Source organism: Notamacropus eugenii, chromosome 5 (genome assembly GCF_028372415.1).
Source record: "Notamacropus eugenii isolate mMacEug1 chromosome 5, mMacEug1.pri_v2, whole genome shotgun sequence".
Classification (NCBI taxonomy): Eukaryota; Metazoa; Chordata; class Mammalia; order Diprotodontia; family Macropodidae; genus Notamacropus; species Notamacropus eugenii.
In genome coordinates, this window is record NC_092876.1 from 242,967,331 (window position 1) to 242,990,603 (window position 23,273).

Here is a 23,273-nt window from a genome sequence, read left to right on the forward strand (position 1 = left end):
TATCTATAGTCTTCCATCTCTACAAATAGGGGGAGGGAAGATACCTTCTCATGTCTCTTCTTTGAAGTCAGTCTTATAATTTCACAATGTTCAGTTCTCTATTGTTTTATTGTTGTTCTTTTAATTTACATTATTGTAATCATTGCTTTTCCTGATTCTGCTTATTTCACATTGGCATCAATTCATATAATTCTTCTCATGACAATTTTCATTTCATCAATTTTTACCTGGACATACACAGTGAACACCTCTCTCGCTGTAAAAGTCTTAGGCACAAGAGCAGATAATTCTCTGTTTTCAACTGGAAAAGAATGAATTCTTATTTAATTTCCTCCTCAACTCCACCCTGGCATTGTGCCCAGATCCAATGTTTAGTGTACTGGTCAGCAAAGAATGTTTGTTCATTCATAGCATTTATGTATTCAGGTGCTATTATCATGAACAGGTATATCAAAGATGATTACATACATTATTCAAGATAGGTAATGATTAAATACAAACAGAGGTGTAGGTGATAGATATTACTAAATGCTTAGCCGATATCATGATATCCTTTGTGCAAACATGGGGTGCAAAGGCTGCATGTTTTGTTATTGAAATAGGAAAGCCTTAACTAGTTGTCAGATGGAGAAAGGAGACATTATACCTTAAAAGAACTCTCTGGTTATAGCTATAACTCACATTTATTCTCCACAATGTAAATGCATGATTGTTCTTCTCAGGGATAGAAGAAAAGTAAATCAATAAGGTAGGGAGTTGAGCGAACCTAAAGATACAAAAGTACTGTATAGTTATCTATATAACATTATGAATTTCTTTTGAATTCCGAAATTGATGTGACATAGCAAAAGGAGTTGGCTGCCTGATAGCTAAAACCTTTTTCTGTCTTACCAGGCAGCGAAGTGGCATAAAATCATCAGACAATTGATTTAGTCATACTCAGATACAATAGAAGACCTGATTAGGGCAAAACAACATAACAGGCTATCTTTACTATCAAAATGGCAAACACTGGGAAATAATGCCTTTTGATGATTCTTTGCCACTGAAAACACTCCACAATTGACACACGAAGCAATGCATTCTTTTAACTGCCATATATTGGAAGGACAGAGCTTGTTCAAGTAATTTCTGAATTCAAGGTCTACAGAAGAGATAGTTTCTTGTGATCTCTTTCATTCTTCTTGAAAAAATCTGGCCAAGGGAAGAAAAGCACATCAGACTAGTACTTAAATTGCCATGGAGCTTGGACTGTTTGAATGAGAATGTGAAAGAAAGGGCTGAATTTTATAGAAAATAAGATGGGAAAACAAAAATGAAATGGAATATTGTAGTGTAGTAGCTTGGGTGCCATTAGGCCACGTATATCAGCTGAGGTACATGTGAATAGTACATTTTTATTAAAATAAGTCATCACCTATAGAAAAAAGCCTGTATGCCATTACTATAGTCTATTAAAGCAGGATCAACTTGTATTGATGTAATTTTTCTTTAAACTCAATATAAATGTCAGGATGAGATGATCGGAAAAAGTCAGAATTCCACAGATTCCACAAAAATATGTTTTCTCCCTATAGATAAGTGGAATGATTCTCAGTAAGCATAGCTAAATTTTATCAGTGGAAGAAAATTTATTCACCTAACTACATTACAAAACAAGGCTAATGAGCCTACTTCACAACATGTGAAAGGATCAGATAACTGAACAGACAAAGCTTTACACTGCAGCAGAATGGAAAGAATGACAGTGCTTATGACCTTCTGGACAGATAAAAATGTCATGGGTTACATGCCACTCTCAGTATGGATTTTACAATGGAGATGATATATATGATTCCACCAATTATTTAAATGAAATTATTCAGGACTTTATGATTTCACTGTTCTACCTTGTAATAGCTACCTAATACATTTATTTCTGAGTAATAAACTGAAGTATTTATTTGGGTCCAAGGGATAAGAGCAAAGATTTCTAAAACTACTAAGATGATTAATTTCTTCTAAACATTTCCCTGAGGTTTTCTCTGAACCATCCCACCCTCCACACTAAACAATTGTAATTGCATGACCTGGGAGTGAGAGCATTCAAGAGTTTCATGGCAACTAGCAAAATCGACAATTATTTATTGAGCATCTACTATGTGGCAGGCACTAGAAATGCAAATAGAAAAATGAGACAGTTTTTTCTCTCAAAGAGCTTACATTCCAGTAGAGGCTTGCAATATATTCACATGTAAATAAATATAGGATATATACAAAATAAACACCCAGTGATTTGGGGGTGAGTATTAACCATAAGGTTGGGAGAGTAGATAAAAAAAAGTTTTTGAAGTAGGTGGCACTTGTGGTGAGCTTCAAAGGGAACTGAAGGATTTTAAGAGGTGGGAGTGAGAAGAAGATCACTCCAGGCACAGAGAGCAAACATTCCAGGCATGTAGGACAGCCGGTACCTGGACACAGAGTGAAAAGACAGAATGTCATGTGCAGGAAATAGTAATGTGATATATTGGCTGAAGGATAGAGAGCTTGAGGGGGATAATGTGTAGTCGGCCTAGAAAAGTGGGCTGGAGTCACAGTGTGAAGGGCTAAAGAATTTGTGGTTTTGGACTGAAAGATGTATTTGAAGAAGGAAATGATTTCATAAGTTGGTCCATACTAAAGCCCCAATAAACAGCCACCCATATTACTAGATGTAAACATCAAAGTTTGAAATTACTTGCCTGGACAGTTTTCAAATGAAGAAATGCTAGTTATCAATAGCCACATGACAATTTTAATAACTAAAAGAATACAGATTGAAGCATCTTGAATCACACGTACCAGATTGACAAAGCTGACAAAAAAGCAAAATAACATGCAGGAGGGGCTGCAGGAAAAGAAGTACACTGATGCATTGCTGGTAGACCTATGAATGGGTGCAGACATTCTGGAAAACAATTTGGAATTGGTTCACAAAAAGTTACTCAACAGTGCATGCCCTTTGATCTAGTCATGCTACCGTGAGGCTTATACCCAAAAGAGGTCAAAGAAAGAGGAAAAGGTCCTATGTGTATAAAAAATATTTATGGCAGCTCTTTTTGTGGTGGCAAAAAACTGAAAACTAAAGGAATGTCCATGATCTGAGGAATGGTTAAGTTGTGGCATATGGTTATGATAGAATATTGCTGTGCTGTAAGAAATGAAGAAACAGGAGGTGGAGTCAAGATGGCAGAGTAGAGAGACTCACATACACTAGCTCTTCGCACACAGTCCATAAAATACCTGTAAAGAAAGACTCTCAACAAATTCTAGAGCAGCAGAAGCCAGAGAACAATGGAGTGGAGGAGATTTCCAGTCCAGGTTGACCTGAAAGGCCAACAGGAAAGGTCTATTGCACTGGATGCAGAGCAGAGGCCAGCCCAGCCTTGGCCCTGGCACAGTGCCAGGAGGAGGATGCAAGTAGGCCTTAGGGGTAGACTCTTCAGTGGCAGTAGCAGCAGTTTGCAGCTCCTTCAACCGCCAGGTGCCAACATCAGTGAGAGGGTTTTTTCAGCAGGCTGAGAAGGGAGAAGGACCTTCCCATAGTTCCAACCTCAGGCAGAGGGCAGCAGAGGCCTCATGGGGCGAGAGGCAGCAGCTCTCACAGCAGTCCCTACAGCAGCCCACATTCATTCTTGGATAGTAAAACACCTGGGGGCACTGAGCAGCTGATTCTTACCTCAGCCCTATGTAGCAGCCTTGCCCCCCACCTAATAGTCCTGGGGGATTTGAGCAGCTGATCTTTATCTCACACTGAATGGCAGCCCTGCCCCCACAACTTTTCTGAATCTCAGCCCTCAGTGCTGGCTTGATGGAACTGGAGGCTAGGTGGCTGTGGAGAGGAAACTACTACTCAGATTCTGAGCATAAAAGTTTCTGGTTGCTCACAGATCAGTATACACACTTGATTGTGCCACCTTGGAGGAACTGAGATCTTACAGATACCCAGAGTATACCCTACTCTTGACAAAGGACCCAAAAGTCAAGTAACTGGTTGGGAAAATGCCCAAAAAAGGGAAAAAAAATAAGACTATAGAAGGTTACTTTCTTGGTGAACAGATATCTTCTCCCATCCTTTCAGATGAGGAAGAACAATGCTTACCATCAAGGAAAGACATAAAAGTCAAGGCTTCTGTATCCCAAACATCTAAAATGAACATTCAATTGTCTCAGGCCATGGAAGAACTCAAAAAGGGTTTTGAAAATCAAGTAAGAGAGGTGGAGGAAAAACTGGGAAGAGAAATGAGAGAGATACAAGAGAATCATGAAAAGCAAGTCAACAATTTGCTAAAGGAGACCCCAAAAATGCTGAAGAAAATAACACCTTGAAAAAATAGGCTAACTCAACTGGCAAAAGAGGTTCAAAGAGTCAATGAGGAGAAGAAGGCTTTAAAAAGCAGAATTAGCCAAATGGAAAAGGAAGTTCAAAAGTTGAAGAAAATAATTTCTTAAAAATTAGAATGAAGCAGATGGAAGCTAATGACTTTATGAGATCCCAAGAAATTACAAAACAAAACCAAAAGAATGAAAAAATGGAAGATAATGTGAAATATCTCATTGGAAAAACAACTGACCTGGAAAATTGATCCAGGAGAGACAATTTGAAAATTATGGGACTACCTGAAAGCCATGATGAAAAAAAAAAGTCTAGACCTCATCTTTCATGAAATTATCAAGGAAAACTGCCCTGATATTCTAGAACCAGGGGGCAAAATAAATATTGAAAGAATCCACCAGTCACCTCCCAAAAGAGATCCCAAAAGAGAAACTCTTAGGAATATTGTAGCCAAATTTCAGAGTTCCCAGGTCAAGGAGAAAATATTGCAAGCAGCTAGAAAGATACAATTCTAGTATTGTGAAAATACAATCAGGATAACACAGGATCTGGAAACTTCTACATTAAGGGATCAAAGGGCCTGGAATATGATATTCCAGAAGTCAAAAGAACTAGGACTAAAACCAAGAATCACCTACCCAGAAAAACTGAGTATAATATTTCAGAGGAAAAAAATGGTCTTTGAATGAAATAGAGGACTTTCAATCATTCTTGATAAAAAGACCAGAGCTGAAAAGAAAATTTGTCTTTCAAACACAAGAATCAAGAGAAGCATGAAAAGGTAAACAAGATAGAGAAAACATAAGGGACTTACTAAAGTTGGACCGTTTACATTTCTACACGGAAAGACAATATTTATAACTCTTGAAACTTTTTTCAGTATCTGGGTAGCTGGCGGGATTACACACACACACACACACACACACACACATACATATAGAGAGACAGAGAGCACAGGGTGAGTTGAATAAGGTGGGATCACATCTAAAAGAATGAAATTAAGGAGTGAGAGAGGAATATATTGGGAGGAGAAAGGGAGAAATGGAATGGGGCAAATTATCTCTCATAAAAGAAGCAAGCAAAAGACTTTTCAGTGGAGGGAAAAAGAGGGGAGGTGAGAGAAAAAACATGATGCTTACTCTCATCACATTTGACTCAAGGAAGGAATAAAATGCACACTCATTTTGGTAAGAAAACTATCTTATGATACAGGAAAATGGAGGAGAAGGGGATAAACAAGGTGGGGGTTATAATGGAAGAGAGAGCAATGGGAGGAGGGAGTAATTAGAAGTCAACACTCTTGGGCAGGGACAAGGTCAAAATAGAGAATAAAAGTAATGGGGGGCAGGATAGAATGGAGGGAAATATAGTTAGTCTTACACAATACGACTATTATGGAAGTCATTTGCAAAACTACACATATATGGCCTATATTGAATTGTTTGCCTTCTCAATGGAGATGAGTGGGGAGGGAGGAAGGAAGAGAAGTTGGAACTCAAAGTTTTAGGAACAACTGTTGAGTATTGTTCTTGCATAAAACTAGGAAATAAGAAATACAGGTAAAGGGGTATAGAAATTTATGTTGCCCTACAGGACAAAAGAAGATGGAGATAAGGGAAGGGAGGGATGTTAGAAGGGAGGGCAGATTGGTGATAGGGGTAATTAGAATGCTCGGTGTTTTGGGGTGGGGGGAGGGGAGAGATGGGGAGAAAATTTGGAACTCAAAATTTTGTGGAAATGAATGTTGAAAATGTAAAACAAATAAATAAATTTTTTAAAAAAAGAAAAGAAATGAGGAAACCAATGATTTCAAACAGACATGGAAAGACATATGAAACAATTTAGAGGGAAGTGAGCAGAACCATAAGAATGACATGCTATATCGGCATTATAAAAACAGATAATTTTTCAACCTTTTATAAACTGATGAAGAATGAAATGAACAGACCCAGGAGAACTATTTACACAATAAAAATGACATTGTAAAGAAAAAGAACCTTGAAAGCTGTGAGAACTCTGATCAATACAATGACTATTCATGATTCCAGATAAAATATGCTATTCACCTCTCAACAGAAAGGTGATAGATTTAAGGTGCAAAAGGAGGCATAATTTTTTATATAACCAATGAGGGAATTTGTTTTGCTTGACTATGCATATTTGTCAAAAGGAACTTGTTTTTATTTTCTGTTCTTTTAAATAGGGTGGGGGTGGAATGGGAGGGAGGAAAAAATTTCCTTTAAAAACAATACAAAATGGAGAGTGGGAGGTGCTAAAGAGGTAGAATGTTGCATGCATTTTCAGATGAGGTTGTTATATAACTAATTGGTAAATGTTTGTAAAGTTAAAAACAAAACACATTCATCAAATATTTTTTCAAATAAAATTGTCACGTTATTGTGCTATTGGCAGAGGTATAAATTGATGTAGTCACTCAAGAAAGCATTTGGAACTAGTCCTCAAAAGTTACTGAATTGTATATACTTATATTGAACCTCTATCCCCAAAAGATCAAATAAGGAGGAAAAGGACTCATATGTACAACAAACATATTTATTATGGTTGTTCTTTTTTTTGTAGTGGAAAAGAATGAGAAATTAAGCAGGTACCCATCAACTGGGGAATAGTCGGACTAATTATAGAAAATGAATGTAATGGGTTATAACTGTGCTGTAAGAAGTGATGGAAGGAATGATTTCAGAGAAAACTGAGAAGACTTATATGAAGTGAAATAGAGTAAAGAAGAGAATCATGAGAACAATTTATATAACATCAACACAATAAAGACAAACTATTGGGAAAGACTTAAAAATTTTGATGAATGCAGTGGATATGATCAATTTAGGAATTTATTTTTCTTGACCATGCATATTTATCACAAAGGCTTCCTCCTTTCCTCCCTTCCTTCTCTTTCATTTTCATGGAGGAGAAGGGAGAGAATAAGCATTTATTAAGCATCTACTAAATGGCAGTCACTGAACTAAAGGCTTTACAAATATTATCTGACAACAACCCTGGGAGGTGGGTGCTATTATTTTACAGACGGGGAAACTGGCAGACAGAGGTAAGTAAGTAAGCAACTAAGCAAGTAAGATTTGCCCAGGGTCACACAGCTAGTAAGTGTCTTAGACTGGACTTGAATTCTGGGGAGCGGAGAAGTAAGAGGGAGAGAAAATTGATTTTTGTTATTTAAATTTTTTTTAAATATACTTGCCTGGTAAGTCAGAAAATTAAAATCAAAGGACAATGGATTTGAGCTAGAAGAGACATTATAAAGTCATTAAGTTGAACCCCTTCATTTTACAGATAAGGTATCTGGGGCTAAGAAATTTTAACCTTTTGCACAGTTCTCAGGTATGGACAGGATGTAAACCCAGGTTCTCCATTCTTTCCACTATAACATGCTACCTCTCAACTCTGATGTCTACCCTCCTTGGGGAAAATGAGATATGTGGGAGGAGATGATTAACTAACTATCCCAACAATAAAACAAAAAACAAAAATCTGGAGTGCAAGTTAAGGTCTGAGAATAAAGGCATATTCCAGAGTTCAGACTCTATAAGAACAGGCAGAAAATCAGTACTAATAGCAAATATGATGTAAAAAAAATCTTTACTTTTAATATCCATACATCATTTAAATCACTCTACCTCAGTTTATCTATCTGAAAAGTGGCAGGATAGGCTATATAGATTAACTTACAAAAATTCTGAGGTGATTAGGTCACTCAAAAATGATATTGGAATGACATTTATAATTCTTATGTATGCTTTGCATTGCTAGTGGTGACAATAGTTTCTATAGGAACAGGTTCTATAGGAACATCCAGATTTAAGTGTGGCACAGCAGTATGCCCTCTGTCTAAGCCTTAAACTATTTCTGTTTGCAAGATATAACAAATCAAAAAAGACTTAGACACTGAAGGGGGTGGGGCCAAGATAGTAGAATAAAAGCAGGGACTTGCTTGAGCTCTCCCCAAAACCCTGGCAAGTGCTTATAAAAAAATGACTCCAAACAAATTCTGGAGCTGAAGAACCCACAGAATGATGGGGTGAAGCAAATCTCCAGCCCAAGACAACCTGGAAATGTCTATTGGGACACTAGGGAGTGTCTATTGTGCCAGGCTGAGAGTGGAGCAGAATCCAGCATGGGCCATGCCAGCACAGACAGGGCCTGAGCAGGCCTCAGGGGACAGAATCACTGGCAGCTGTGGCAGTTTTCAGACTGCTTGACACCAAAACGCTAAGAACAACTTGGAAGGTCAGTAGAAAAAGGCTGTAGGACCTGTGTGTGAGAGGAGGGTGGTCTGGCCCCAGTCCCAGGGTGGTGGAGAGGATGTTGGAGCCCCCATCAGATGCAGCAGCAGTGGCAGTGGCTGTTTCTGGTGTTCTAGGCCCACAGATTGTATGGGGATCAAGTGGCTGACAGTACATTTCCCACTCCCATTGGAAGTAGAGAGCTACCTCAACAAATAGTTCAAACACCAAGTAATAGCCTGGGAAAATGAGGAAACACCAGAAAAAAAAATCAGACTATAGAATCCTTGGTGAAAAGGAAGATGAAAACATACAATCAGAAGAAGAAAACAAAGTCAAAGCTCCTACATGCAATGATTCCAAGAAAAATACAAATTTGTCTGAGGCCATGGAAGAGCTCAAAAAGGATTTTGAAAATCAAGTAAGAGAAGAAAACTTGGGAAGAGAAATGAGTGATGCCAGAAAATCATGAAAAATGAGCCAACTGTTTGCTAAAGGGGACTCAAAAAATGCTGAAAAGAATACCACCTTAAAAAAGAGACTAACTCAAATGGCAAAAGAGGTCTAAAGAAACCAATGAGGAGAAGAATGCCTTAAAAAGCAGAATTGGCCAAATGGAAAATAATTTCTTAAAAATTAGAATGCAGCAGATGGAAGCTAATGACTTTATGAAAAATCAAGAAATTATAAAACAAAACCAAGAGAATGAAATGAGAGAATACAATGTGGAATACTTCACTGGAAAAACAGCTGATCTGGAGTATAGATCCAGGAGAGATAATTTAAAAATTATTGGACTACCTGCAAGCCATGATCAAAAAAAGAGCCTAGATATCATCTTTCAAGAAATTATCAAGGAAAACTGCCTTGATATTCTAGGATGAGAGGGTAAAATATAAATGTAAAAAATCCACTGATCACCTCCTGAAAGTGATCCCCAAAGGAAAAATCATAGAAATATTGTAGTCAAATTCCAGAGTTCCCAGGGGTCAAGGAGAAAACATTGCAAGCAGCCAGGATAACACAAGATCTAGCAGCTTCTACATAAAGGGATCAGAGGGCTTGGAATATGCTATTCCAGAAGGCAGAAGAACTAGGATTAAAATCAAGAATCACCTACACAGCAAAATTGTGTATAATACTTTGGGGGAAAATGAACATGCAATGAAATAGAGGACTGTCAAGCATTCTTGATGAAAAGACCAGACTTGAATAGAAAATTTGACTTTCAAATACAAGAATCAAGAGAAGCATGAAAGGTAAACAAGAAAGAGAAATCATGAGGGACTTACTAAAGTTGAATTGTTTACATTCCTATATGGAAAGATAATATTTGTAACCCTTAAGACTTTTCTCAGTATTAGGGTAGTTGGAGGGATTTTACATACAAACACACACACACACACACACACACACACACACACACACACAGAAGGCACAGGGTGAGTTTAATATGAAGGAAAAAATAAAATTAAAGGGTAAGAGAGGAATATATTGGGAGAAGGAGAAAGGGAGAAATAGAATGGGGTAAATTATCTCACATAAAAGAGACAAGAAAAAGCTTTTACAATGGAGGGGAAGAGGGGGAAGGTGAGAGGGAACACATGAATCCTACTCTCCTTAGATTTGGCTTAAGGATGGAATAACATGCACATTTAATTGGGTATGAAAAATCTATTACCCTACAGATAAGGGAGGGCAAATGGGAGAAGCGGGTAATTAGAAGTAAACACTTTTGAGGAAGGACAGGGCCAAAAGAGAGAACATAATTAATGGGGGCCAGGATAGGATGGAGGGAAACATAGTTAGTCTTTTGCAACATGACTGTTGTGGAAGCATTTTGTATGACAACACATGTATAACCTATATCTAATTGCTTGCCTTCTCAATGGGGGTGGGAGAGGAGGAAGGAAGGGAGAGAATTTGAAACTCAAAGTTTTAAAAACAAACATTAAAAATTGTTTTTACATGCAACTGGGAAATAAGACATAGAGGCAATGGGGTATAGAAATCTATCTAGCTCTGTAAGGAAATAGAGGGGATAGGGATAGGAGAAAGGGGGTGTGATAGAAGGGAGGGCAGATTGGGGGAAGAGGTAAACACAATGCTTGCTGTCTTGGGGTGGGGGGAGAGCAGAGATGGGGAGAAAATTTGGAACTCAAAATCTTGTGGAAGTGAATGTTGAATACTAAAAATAAATTAATTGAAAAAAAGATAAATCAAAGGAGATAATATATGTACAATGCTTTGCAAATCATGAAGTGTTATATATTATAAAGGAGGTAGGTTTTGCAGATCACTAAATATTCCAAGTATTTTCCAGCTCCCTATCTTTGCTCACACCATTCCTTATTTCAAGAAAGTTCTGAATTGGACAGGAAGAAAGGATTCTGTGTTTATTTATGAAACTGGCATCTGTGAGATGACACAGACAAAAAGGCAGAGGTAGAACACAATCTGAACTAAGGGAGGAAATGCCCACTTTGATGAGACCATATAGGCATTTAGACTTTTAAGCATCTATGAGAGACTTTGCATCAACAGATAAGAGTATGGCTAATGAAAATATTTTGAGGGAATAATAATTCTCCATTTAGTACACAGAGAAATTCAATAGGATCTTCTAGAAACATTTCCATCATTAGTACTCCGTAGATTACAAGGGAATGCCTGAATCTATGTCAGTCCTGCAACTTTCAATGTTAAACTCATCTATCTGGCAGTTTTTTCCTCAAAAAGCCTCATGACATTACTACAAGAACTTCCCATTAAACTTATCTCTAGTAGTGTATAGGTGACAGTATAAAAAAGAAAACAAGAAAACTTGGGGAAAAAAAGGTAGAGAAGAAAAGGGATAGGGTGGGGCAGGGAGAGTAAGATCAGACTCTAAAAGAATGTGATTAAGTGATAAATTCAAGTCCTTGATGGATATACTAAGGTTCCCAGATTGTATGTGTGTGTTTGTGTGTGTGTGTGTGTGTGTGAGTGTGAGTGTGTATATGTGTATTGGGGATGGGGTTAGGTCTAAGAAACACCTCATGGAAGAATGGGGCTCGATGAACTTTTAATTTTCTAAAGTTCTTGAAATAGAAGAAGCTTAGTGATCTTACCTGTTACATGTAATTCCCTCCTCCCCAAACATAAGAGCCTTTATAGAATTTTAATCTCTTCGCTTTCTGAACCCCGTAGTTATTGGCTATTTTATCTGAGGGAAAAAAAGTATTAACCACACATTTCACACAGGCAAAGCCAAGAGCTATCATACCACGCTTGTATAGAGAGGTGTACTCAGAACCTGTTTGGTAAGCTGAATTCCAAAGCAGCCAGGAGGTGAATGAGTGGCTAGAATGCTGGGCTGGTAGTCAAGGAGATTCAGATAGCTGCTAGTTGTGCGACCCTGAGCAAGTCTCATAACCTCTATCTATCTCAGTTTCCTCATCTGTAAATTGAGGATAGTAGCAGCACCTATTTCTCAGGATCATGGTGAGGATCAAATGATAAAACATTTGCAAAGTAATTTCCAACTTTAAACTATGATTATCATCATCATCATTATTGTTATTATCATAGAACTTTAATGTGGGGGAAAAAAGGAATAGAAAGTTTCAGAGAAACAAACCAAAAAATCATATAAGAAGTGAGATTGAAAGAAAAAGTTAATAAAATGAATCACATGCTTTTTTTCTATTTCCCCGACATGTACTAAGAAGGTAGCACTGGACTGGAAACAAGATGATCTAACTATGGAAGCACGGCTTCACATGGGAAAGAGAACCATGGCTCAAACACCCACTCAGACGCTGACTACTTGGGTGACCCAGTTCAACTCACTTAATCTCTTGAGGCCACAGTTTCTTTATTTGCAAAAAGAAGCACTTGGCCTCAGTTACCATCAAGGCCTCTTTCAGTTCTAAATCTTTATCAATAAGTTAGAGTTTTAAGCAGGCCGGTGCTGTGGAATGGAAGGGATAGTAGACTTGGAGTCAGAAGAACTGGGTTTGCTTTTTGGTCCTATGATGCCAGCCAAGTGACAATTTCTGAGACTCCATATTGTTATGTGTAAAACAGGGATGATGCCTACTCCATCAAATTTCCAGGGTGATGGAGAGCATCAAATATATTTCATAGCTCTTTGGCAAATGTAAAGCATTACACAAATGCAAATCACATTACTCATTTTTACCACTCTGATTATTGATATTCTTAGTCAATCAGAAAAGAAAAAAAACTTAAAAAAAGAGATTTGTTGAGCGCAGAACTTAGGATTCAGCTTCTTCCAATACAACTTGGCACAAGTGGATTGGCTCAAGCGTGGTATTACAGTCCTATGATAATCTATCTAAATCTATTCAAATTATCATACAGAATATTCTAGCTGCTGGTTCCCAGTGGTTCTTCCCATTGGTTTTGCCATTGTGAGTAATTTCATGCATGCTCAGGGATATCTAAAAGTAAGCAACATCTTATAGAGAAGTATGGAAAATGGTGACATGTCAAATATGAGAAATGCTATAGATGTGTGGGCTACCCAGTAGGTAAAAAGAGGTTCTCTGAACAGTGAACTGGGAAAGAAATATAAGGTATGGCCTTAAATAATTCAAGATATCACATCTGGAGTAAACAAAAATCTAAACAATCTAATGGAACTATAGTCAGAAGAGAATATCATTCAATATCCAACAAAGAATATGTTATCATCCACAAATATTCATGATCTGACCCTTCCAAACCTCCTCCACCAGCACACAAACCCTTGCTCAAATTCAGTGACTCCCTATTGCCTTTAGTGAAAGGAAAAAATCCTCAACCCAGCATTTAAAGTCCTACAACCTAACTCCAACTTATTTTTACATATGTTTAAAAAAATATGTCTTCCCTCTTATATTCCATTCCACTTAAACTATCCAGCTAGCTGATTCTTGGACAAGACATCTCATTATTTTTCTGTTGGCCTCCATGAGTAATTAATTGCCCTATGTGTGAAAACAGCCTTCCTTACCTCTACTTCATAAAATCCCTAGTTTCCTTTTAACATAGGTCATGGAGCCTCTTACACGAAGCCTTCCCTGACTCACTCAGTGGTGGGAACTCTCTCCCTCTAAATTACTTTGTAATTTGTAAATTACTTTGTAATTTGAACAGAACTTGTGTAGATGAATGAATCCACTGTATAGAATGCAGGTTTCATGAATAATTTGGAACTATGCCCAAAGGGCTTTGTGCATCTCTCTAATCCAGCAATGCTACTAGTAGGTATTTATTCCAAAGAACTTTTTTTTTTTAAAAGGACCTACATGTACAAAAATGTTTGTAACATTTCGTGTGTGTGTGTGTGTGTGTGTGTGTGTGTGTGTGTGTGTATGGTAGCAAGGAACTGGAAATCAAGGGGATGCCCATGAATTATGAAATATTTGGACAAATTATGGAAAATGAATATAGTAGAACATGACTGTGTTGTAGGAAGTAGTAAAAGGGATGGTTTCCAAAAAACCTAAGAGGACTTATATGAACTGATCCAAAGTAAAGTGCGCAGAACCAGGAGAAGGTTGTACACAGTAACAGCAACATTGTACAATGATCAGCTGAGAATGACTTAGGTATTCTGATCCATACAATGCTCTAAGACAGTTCTGAAGGACTCATGATGAAAAATATTATCCACCTTTAGAGACAGAACTGAAGAAATCTGAGTGCACATTGAAGCATAGTTTTTTCACTTTATTTTTCTTGATTTTTTTTTGCAGCATGGAAATATGTTTTACATAATTTCACATCTGTAATTGATATCACATTTCCTTCCTTCTCAATGGATGGGGGAGTGGATTGATGGAGAAAGAGAATTGGAAATTAAAAATTAAAAAAGAATGAATTAAATAAACAATAAATTTATATAAAAAAATGAAAAAGAACACAGGTTTCATGACCAGAAGCACTATTTCATTTTTGGCTTTCTATCTTCAGAGTTGCCATAATATATTGTACAAACCAATGAAGGATGAACACAATATATTGCACAAATATTTGCACTTAATAAATATTTTAAATATTTGGTGAATTTGACTTATTTATATTTCTTTGTTTATATATTTATGTTTACATATATGCACACACATGTGTACATACACATCCATACAACTTATATGTTCATATATAAATATATACTCACACATATACATGCACACACACACACACACACAGCTAGGTGACATAGCAGATAGAGTGCTGGGCCTGGAGTCAAGAAGATTCATCTTTCTGAGTTCAAGTCTGACTTCAGACACTTACTAGCTATATAGCCCTGGCCCAGTCACTTAACTCCATTTGCCTCAGTTTTCTCATCTGTAAAATGAATTGGAGAAGGAATGACAAACCACTCCAGTTTCTTTGCCAAGAAAATCCTAAATGGTATCACAGTGGGTCAGACATGGGTGAAACAAGTGAACAACAATGAGGTAAGTAGGTATGAGTGGTCTGTAAACCTGGGAGTGGAGCATCCCTTTCCTTCTCTCACCAGAAATGAGGAAATATTGAATATCCTATAGACAGAGACTAGACTTGGGATTAGTGAATCGCTATAAACAGGTTTGCCTACTTGTTTTGCTTCAGACTACTCCTTCTGAGGCTATTAAAATAAAATAATGTGACTGGAGTCATCTCAGAGATCACAGGATCCAACCCCTTCATTTTACAATTGGGGAAACTAAGGCGCAAGGAGTTTTAGATGACTTGCCTTTCTTTTCTTTTTTTTTTTTTAAGGAGATACTCCTCTTATTAGCTATGATAGAAAAAAACCCTGTCACAGCCTTTGCCTTAGTGTTCATTATCCTATTGATTATTGTGTAAATATTAGACTTCCTGCCTGTGGAGAATTTGAGGCTTGCTTCCTTTCAGTCCTGTCTGCATATTCCCAACGGCTGCAGAGCTCAGAACAAGAAAGTTTATGTAATGTTCCAGAAAAAACTGCTGTACATCATGGCTCGTTTTAACCCAGGTATGAATAGAAGGCAGAGATGAATTCACAAACACGTCTTTCATCTGAACAGTTAAAAAAAAAACCCACCACCACCTTCCCCTCCCACACTCATAAGGTCTAAACAGCTTTAACCACTGGCATAATTATAGCCCACTGCTTATACAGAGCACAGTGAAAGAGCCCAAGTCAGGCCAGGCTGATTCTCAATTCCTGTAGGAAAATCTTTCACTCAAAAAGACTGGGACATGGGAATAAATCATTTCCCCAAAGTCATACATTTCCAGTAAACCTTGCAGCACAGTATGACAAGAGTGAGACCATTTTACTAGTCCAGCAGAATATGAAAGTCCAATGAAACATTACATAGTAGTGATCGGATTTTTAAAAAAATGAATTTAGCAGGGTTTCCCTTAGTAAAACACCATAGAAAGAAATCTTAGAGTGTGGGCATGGCCAATATGTATAAACTCTAGCAAGTGAGTGTATGGGAGTGGTTAACAATGCTCTTTCCTTAATCAATGAATCACTTTATTTTTACATAATATACATCCACATATATGATGGGATAGATGCATATGTCAATGTATATATGTATATACAAAAATACACACATATTCATGCCTATATCTAGTTATTGGGATAACCTTTCTGGTTTGTAAGATTGGGCTGCTTTGAACATTTTTAAGTAGAAGGTGTACAATTTTGTTTCATAAATTGACAAAGTAAGGTCCTAAAGAGCAGCATCTAATTATTTGGCTCTCTTCGTATCTTTAGCCCTTAGCACAGTGCCTGGCACATTAATGAAAGGTCTAGATGTGATCTGAAATCCCCATAAACCCTGTGGCTGGTGAACTGCTATTGACATTGAGCTCAATTGCCTGAAGGTGGCACCCAGACAAAAGGATGGCAGATGCTTTATTTCTTCAGAGAACTACTTACCATCTTTTGGGAGCTTCTGAAGAAAATGAATAAGTGAATAATGAAAAATAAGAAAGACAGAATTAGAGAATGCCACACTTAAAATAAGTTTTGTCATGCTTCACATTGCATAATTAATTTCCTTAATTAAAAAAGGTCTACGTCTACCCTAACTATCCACCTAGGTAGAGCCAATCCCAACTTAAGCCCCCGAGAGCTCACTTGCCAAAATCAACATGTTGCAGATTTGGAAGTGTATTAAAACTGATACATGGAAAAGTATTAGAATGATCATCTTGAAAATGCAATAGCAAACAATACAAATACATTTCACATTATAATGACTTCAATGTTTGCTGCCTATATATTTGAATAATTTATATAATTGAGTAAATCAATTCAAATTAAAAATATAACTCTATGTTTTAAATTCTGAGAATAATTTTCAGTGTCATATCCAAAAATCAGATGTCAAATATCACTAAATAGTTACACATACTGAGTTAATTTCATTTGTGAAATGAATATAATAGGTTTAAAGATTCTCCCAAATTCGAGCTAAATACTTTGACCTCACTTTCCTAAATATTTCCGACACAGGACTTATATAACTCCAGATTTTCTCCAGTTTACTGTGTATGTGTTAATGGCATCAAAGTTATCAAAATGTATGTTTCTATACGACTATGTTCTTAGGCTTCCTAAAGTCTACAGAAAAATCTTGGATCAATGATCAGAAATAATTCAAGGGAACAGAGCATGTCTTATACAGTTGATTTACTGTTTTTTATTGACATTTCTGAAACTTCTAAAGAAACTCTCTCTTCTAATACTGCTTTATAAAGTAAAACAGCTTCTTACATCACATCTTGTTTACTATAAAAGTGCCTTCCATATGGCAGGTGATCAATACAAGTTTGTACAGTTGAACAAATTGAATTATATGAAGTTCTGAAAACAATGAAAGCCTCTGTCTGATTTCTGTACTTAAATATCATTTTCAAACATGGCATGCATATCTTTTGGAAAGTTTTACTTCACATTTGTATAATTGCAACCATTACCATAAATTATGTGATGCATTAACACTTCACCCTTTCAGTGTTCCACCACTTGAAACCAATTTTCAAGGCATGGGAATCTAGACATTAAAATTCATTTAAAATATTAATAAAGTGATCACGTACAAATATCCCTTTTTGAAACCATTTCTTTTTGTGCAGCTGAACTGTTTAACAATATTGTACATGAAAGTGTGACAAAAAAGCCTCTTTTATGACTAATTCAACTATGAATAAAGTTAAGTATGAAAGAAGGTTAACATCTTTATAAATAGGGTTTAATGGCTGTGTCACTCACTTTGGCATGTATTGGTGCAAACCCCAAATGTCAGGATAACCTTTATAGGAAGAAAAAGGAAAGCTAGAGTGTCAGCTAAGAGAGTTTCATTTAGCCCTACATTCATTTAAAAGGCAAAATATCATGATAATTCAAAAACCCAAACCCCATGGAGCTAGAGAGCCATGCAGTATTGGAAAAGTTCCTCATATTTAAAAAACAGAAAAACAAAACCAACATTAGAGAATTTCAGATGAGCAAATTCACTGAATACTATTTTTTAAATATAAATTCAGAACTAATCTACCCTTAGAACAAAAATCCAAAGCAATTTCCATTTTATTTTACTTACCTAGAAGCATGTTTCTCATCAACAGTTGATTCGGCAAAACTGTAATTTGTGCAAATCAAATTTATGACTAAGAACCTGAGAAGGGCTTGAATCTAGCAGAAATTTTATGACAGATTAAGCATGAGCATTCATAAAGTCTTCCTTGTATCTTAAGTCAGCTAAGGTACTGGCCTCCACTCTCATTGGTGTACCTAGCATGAAACTCACAAACAATACAGAGACTGTCAGTAGCTGTTGCCTCCTTGGCCAAAAGAGCCAAAAGAAAATTATAAAAAGTAGGTCATTTCACTCCTATTTGAGAGGTAAATTTTGATTCAATCTTCTTGTTTCATCAAAATTCTAAGTAATACTATTTCTTTAAAGGAAGAAATAAATAAATAACTAATAGAAATAAGATATTTTGGTGTCCAAACTTTCTAATTTTTTCCTTTTTTTGGGGTTGGAAGTGGGTTAAGAATTTTAAATTAAACTTCCCTATAAAGTTTTTCTTTTTAAGTTATGAACTCTGTGCTGAAGTATGTATGTGTTTAAAAAAATAGAAAAGTAGAAAAATGTTATCATCTACAGAAACAGCATAAAATACAAGGACAGCAGGAATTTGAAAAAATGAAAATTCAGTCATACAGTAGATTGACTGTATTGTTACAGTATGGATATCACTCTAAAATACTTTTTAAAGAAAAAGAAATGACACAGTGAACTTCTTTCTATTTTCCTTTTCAATGTTTACTAGCAGCTAAACAAAAAATTAGGAACAATTAGGTGGTTCAGCGGATAGAGAGCCTGTCCAGAAGTCAGGAGGACTGAGTTCAAATGCAGCCCAAGACATGTGCCCTGGGCAAGTAATTCAACCCTGTTTGCCTCAATTTCCTCATCTGTAAAATGAATTGGAGAATGAAATGCCATACCACTCCAGTATTTTTGCCAAGATAAAGTTAAATGGGGTCACGAAGAGTCAAATAAAACTGAAAATGACTGAACAACAAATAGAAATGATACTTCCCTGGATTTGGACCTAAAGAATGATATAGCACAGGCCAGATTTAGTTGAGGAAGACTTTAAAAAACAGGAAATGCAGGCTTTTAAAAAATTGAAAATGAAAGCTTAAATAAGACATAATTTCTAGTATTTTTAACATTCTGGAGCATATCACAACTTTGTTTTCATTAGAGAACATGGACTAAATTCCCATTCCCTAGGATCAAATCCTCTAAGTAATCTCACAGAAATTACTAAGTTAGGCTGTGCTTCCCTGGTAAGAGTACCTTGTAGTTTTGGAGTACGAGTTTTTCTATTTGTAGTTTTATTCACATGGAGGCAACTTAAAGAAGAAAAAGCCAAGAAAAGGCAAGAGGAAGAGGAAGAAGAGGAAGGATAGGAGGGGGGGAGGAAACCAAAATAATGATGAAACAGAGATAGGAACACAGAGAGACAGAAATGCAGAGTGAGTCAAAGACATGGAGACAAACAGAGACAAAGGTAGAAAAATGGCAACATAGATTAAGAGACATGCACATAGATATAGAAATAGACACAAAAGGAAGGAAGTTGAGAAAAGGTAGGGAGGAAGGAGAAGGATTAGGAAGGGGAAAAGAGGGCAAGGAGACATGAGAAGAGGAAAAAAGGATGGAAGAGGGTGGGGGGAAGGGGATGAGGAAGATAAGGGAAGGAAATAATGAAAACAGTAGGAAAGATGGAAGAGATCTCAGTCATCTAGTTCAACTCTCTCATTTTATGGATATGTAAACTGACACCTAGAGAGAAGGGAAAAAAGAGAAAAGAAAGAAAAGAAAGGAAGGAAGAAAGGAGGGAGGGAGAGAAGGAAGGAAGAAAAAAGAGAGAGGGAAGAAGAAAGGAAGGAAGGAAGTGGGAGAGGAAGGAAGAAAGGAAGACTAGAAAGGAAATGAAAGATATTTATTGAGATGCTAAGAATGTGCTAAACACTGAGAATAGAAATAAAAGCAATTTTTTAAAAAAAAGCAAAAAACAACACAGTCTCTGTCTTCAAGAAGCTTTCCTTCTAATGGGGAAGGCTTCCTGTAAAAGGAAGGTGAAAGGTAGAGATCAGAAATACTCTAGAAAACCATGGTTTGAGAGGAGCTGAGAGTCAGCAAGGTTGGCTTGAGGACTTTAAATGGAGGTTCCCTTCAACTTTTTCAACTCTATACCATCTGACTTTTTTTTAAATCTTGGAATACTACTAATCATAACTAACATTTTTATAGCATGTACTTTGTGCCAGGTACTACATTAACCACTTTACAGTTATAATGTCAACAGATCTGATTTGTGAGCAACAGTGTTAGGAGGTAAGAATCATTATTATGCCTATTTCATAAATGAGGAAACTGAAGCAGAGAGAGATTAAGTGACTTGTCCAAGGCCATATAGCTACTAAGTATCTGGGGCTGGATTTGAACATGGGTCTTCCTTTCTCCAGGACTGGCACTCTATCTACTGTATCACCTAGTTTCCTGACATGTTTAAGATAAGTTTTGTATTATTTGCAGACCTAAATAATTCATGGCTAGACTACATTTTTGTAAATAAATGATCTTTCCATTGGCCACTAAAGGACATTCTTCTAATCTACCCCAGTGGTGTCAAGCTCAAATTGAAACAGGGCATTTAAGTCTATATAAAGATCTCTGCAGACCACATATTGATTTTGAAAACCACATATTAACATTCTTTGTTTTCCACTATTTTTATTTATATATATTTTGTTAAATATTTCCTAGTTATTACATTTCAATCTGATTCAGGTAGAGGTCCGTGTCTGACACACTTGAACTACTCTCTCATCTGAAAGGTAAAAGCACTTTAAAAAGAATGAAAATAGTTGAGATATAGCCAGGGCTGTTTTGGTACGTATTTAAAAATGGCTCTCCAAGAAATTTCTTTTTTAAATGTACCCATGACACATTTTTTAGTTTCATACACATTATTAACATTTTCTCTTCTGTTTTAAGTCCAGTCAGGTAACAAAAAGACAAATCAAGTCCTGGTTTGCCCATTTCTGAAGTGTAAATGCTCACACTGAAAATTCAACAAGAGGCTCTCTCTCTCTCATAAGCTGACTTCAGCTGGTTTTGGCATACCTCTGAATCAAATATAGCAAGCACCTTCTTGTGTGGAACACCAGGGGTAACACTTCTCTGAGTCCAACATCCTTGGCTCCAACTCAGTCATAATAAATCTCTGGTTCTGTTTGTTCCCTAAATGCTTAAAATTAAGTAAGAGCAAATACAAAGTCATACCCTGAGAGTAAAACTTGGATGGCACAAATAAAAGGTGTGGTTTACACTGAGGTTTTCTCAGTGTAAGCACAGGGAAAAAAATAGAGCCCATGGATGACTAATAAGTTGACCCTAAACCAACAATGTCACCCTGACATAGTAATCATCATACTGGGATGAATAAATAGGAGCAAACATGTCAAAACTGTAAAGTCAACTTACATTATTCAACAATGGTCTGGCATTTTCTGGGACTCTATGCTTATTTCTTAGGTCCATAACTAAAGAGGGATGACAAGGACTTGGGAAAGGATTCAGCAAAAAGTCATAGCAACACACTGAAAGGATAGATAATAGTATGTCTGAGAAGAAAAAGAAAAAAAGGACAATCTAGTCCTTACAAAAAATATATCGATTCGATAATGGTCTTCAAAATAAACTAATAGCCAGATATGCTACATCTCCAATGGAGGACACAGGAGAAAAAGGCCTGAACTGCCTAGTAGAGAGTCAAAGAAAATAAGGCAATTTTTCCTACACAAAAAACCAGATTTATGTGAGAAGCTGCAAAAGCCTTTATAAGATCTTCAACTGAAGAAGAACATGGAGGTTTGGTCTTAGTGTAAAGGTTTGAGGGAAACAGATGAGTAAGGCACTAGATGACCTCAAGATGATTTTGGCACAAAAGTGTGAATAAGGGAAAACTGATCATACTTTTTGACCCAGAGATTCCATCCTAGAGACTTAATACAGAAAAAAAAAAAAGTGAAAAAGGGGGAAAGTAGGGAGAAGGATTAATTTATGCAAAAAATATTCAAAGCTGTCTTATTTGCAATAGCAAAACAGAAACTGATTTACATATTGAATGATGGGAGAAGACTGAATAAACAATGAAATGTTGTAGGACTGACATTATAAAGGATACAAGGAAATACAGAATAATATGAAATAAAGCAAACACAAATTAGTAGAAGCAGAAAAGCATAAACATTGACCATAATTATTTTTAAGGGAAAAAAGAAAAAAATCAAAATGTAATAGAGCTTTATAGGTACACACAAAAGGGATCAGGATTTTACTTTGTTAAAATGCATGATAAGGTTTGGTTTTTTTTTTCCAATTTGATTAAGTTGCAAATTGGGGAATTTGGTTTGAAATTTGCTTCATATTTGGTTTGGTGCTTGTTGCAAATGTTACATTAAACAATTTAAGGAAAGAATAAAAGAGGTAAAGTATAAAATGAAAGAAATTGTAATTTGCTGTATAGTGCAACATTACCACCTGGCTAGTTCATTCAGTTTTACTTTCTAATTCCTTGTTTACTACATACCTTCTTTTCTAGAAATAGGGGGAGGAAAATATCACTTATCTATCTGACAAGTAAATCTCTGAAATGCGGTACTAACTGGTATTGTAGGAGGACCCATAATGGTACAGAGCAATAATTTGTGAAAAGGTTGGAGTCATCCAAAAAATTTTCAAGGAACTTAAGACATACTAACCCCAAGACTGGAGACCTCAAGTATGTCCACTGGTATATAAGTTATTCAAAGACATGTCCCAGAATCTCACAGTTGAATTGCAGCTGAATAATCTCATCCAGCCAATAGCTGAACAGAAAGGCCTATAACATCCCTGACAAATTTGGCCATCCTGCATTTGGAAAAAGCCCTCCAGGAAAGGGGAATATACACTATCCAGTTGTTACTGACACAGAGTTCCTTTTTTTGTGTGATTTTCTGACTCTCTGATTCCATCTGGAGTTTTCTTGGCAAACACACCATAATGCTTTTCCATTTACTACATGGCGTTGTCCTCAGTGCAGGAGATACTAAGGGAAAAGAC

The 23,273-nt window shown here is 36.5% G+C and overlaps 1 protein-coding gene across 7 annotated transcripts in view; it reads right to left on the bottom strand.

Moving 5' to 3' along the window:
- Positions 1-23,273, bottom strand: part of ZNF385B (zinc finger protein 385B) — a 510,100-nt gene that overhangs the window by 233,599 nt on the left and 253,228 nt on the right. Inside the window, exon 1 of one of the 7 annotated variants that reach the window (XM_072612534.1) lies at positions 11,721-12,875. The exons of the other annotated variants lie outside the window; for them this stretch is intronic. The gene's annotated coding sequence lies outside the window, so the exon portion shown is untranslated. Of the gene's footprint in view, positions 1-11,720; positions 12,876-23,273 lie in introns of those variants that run through there. 7 annotated transcript variants of the gene reach the window in all.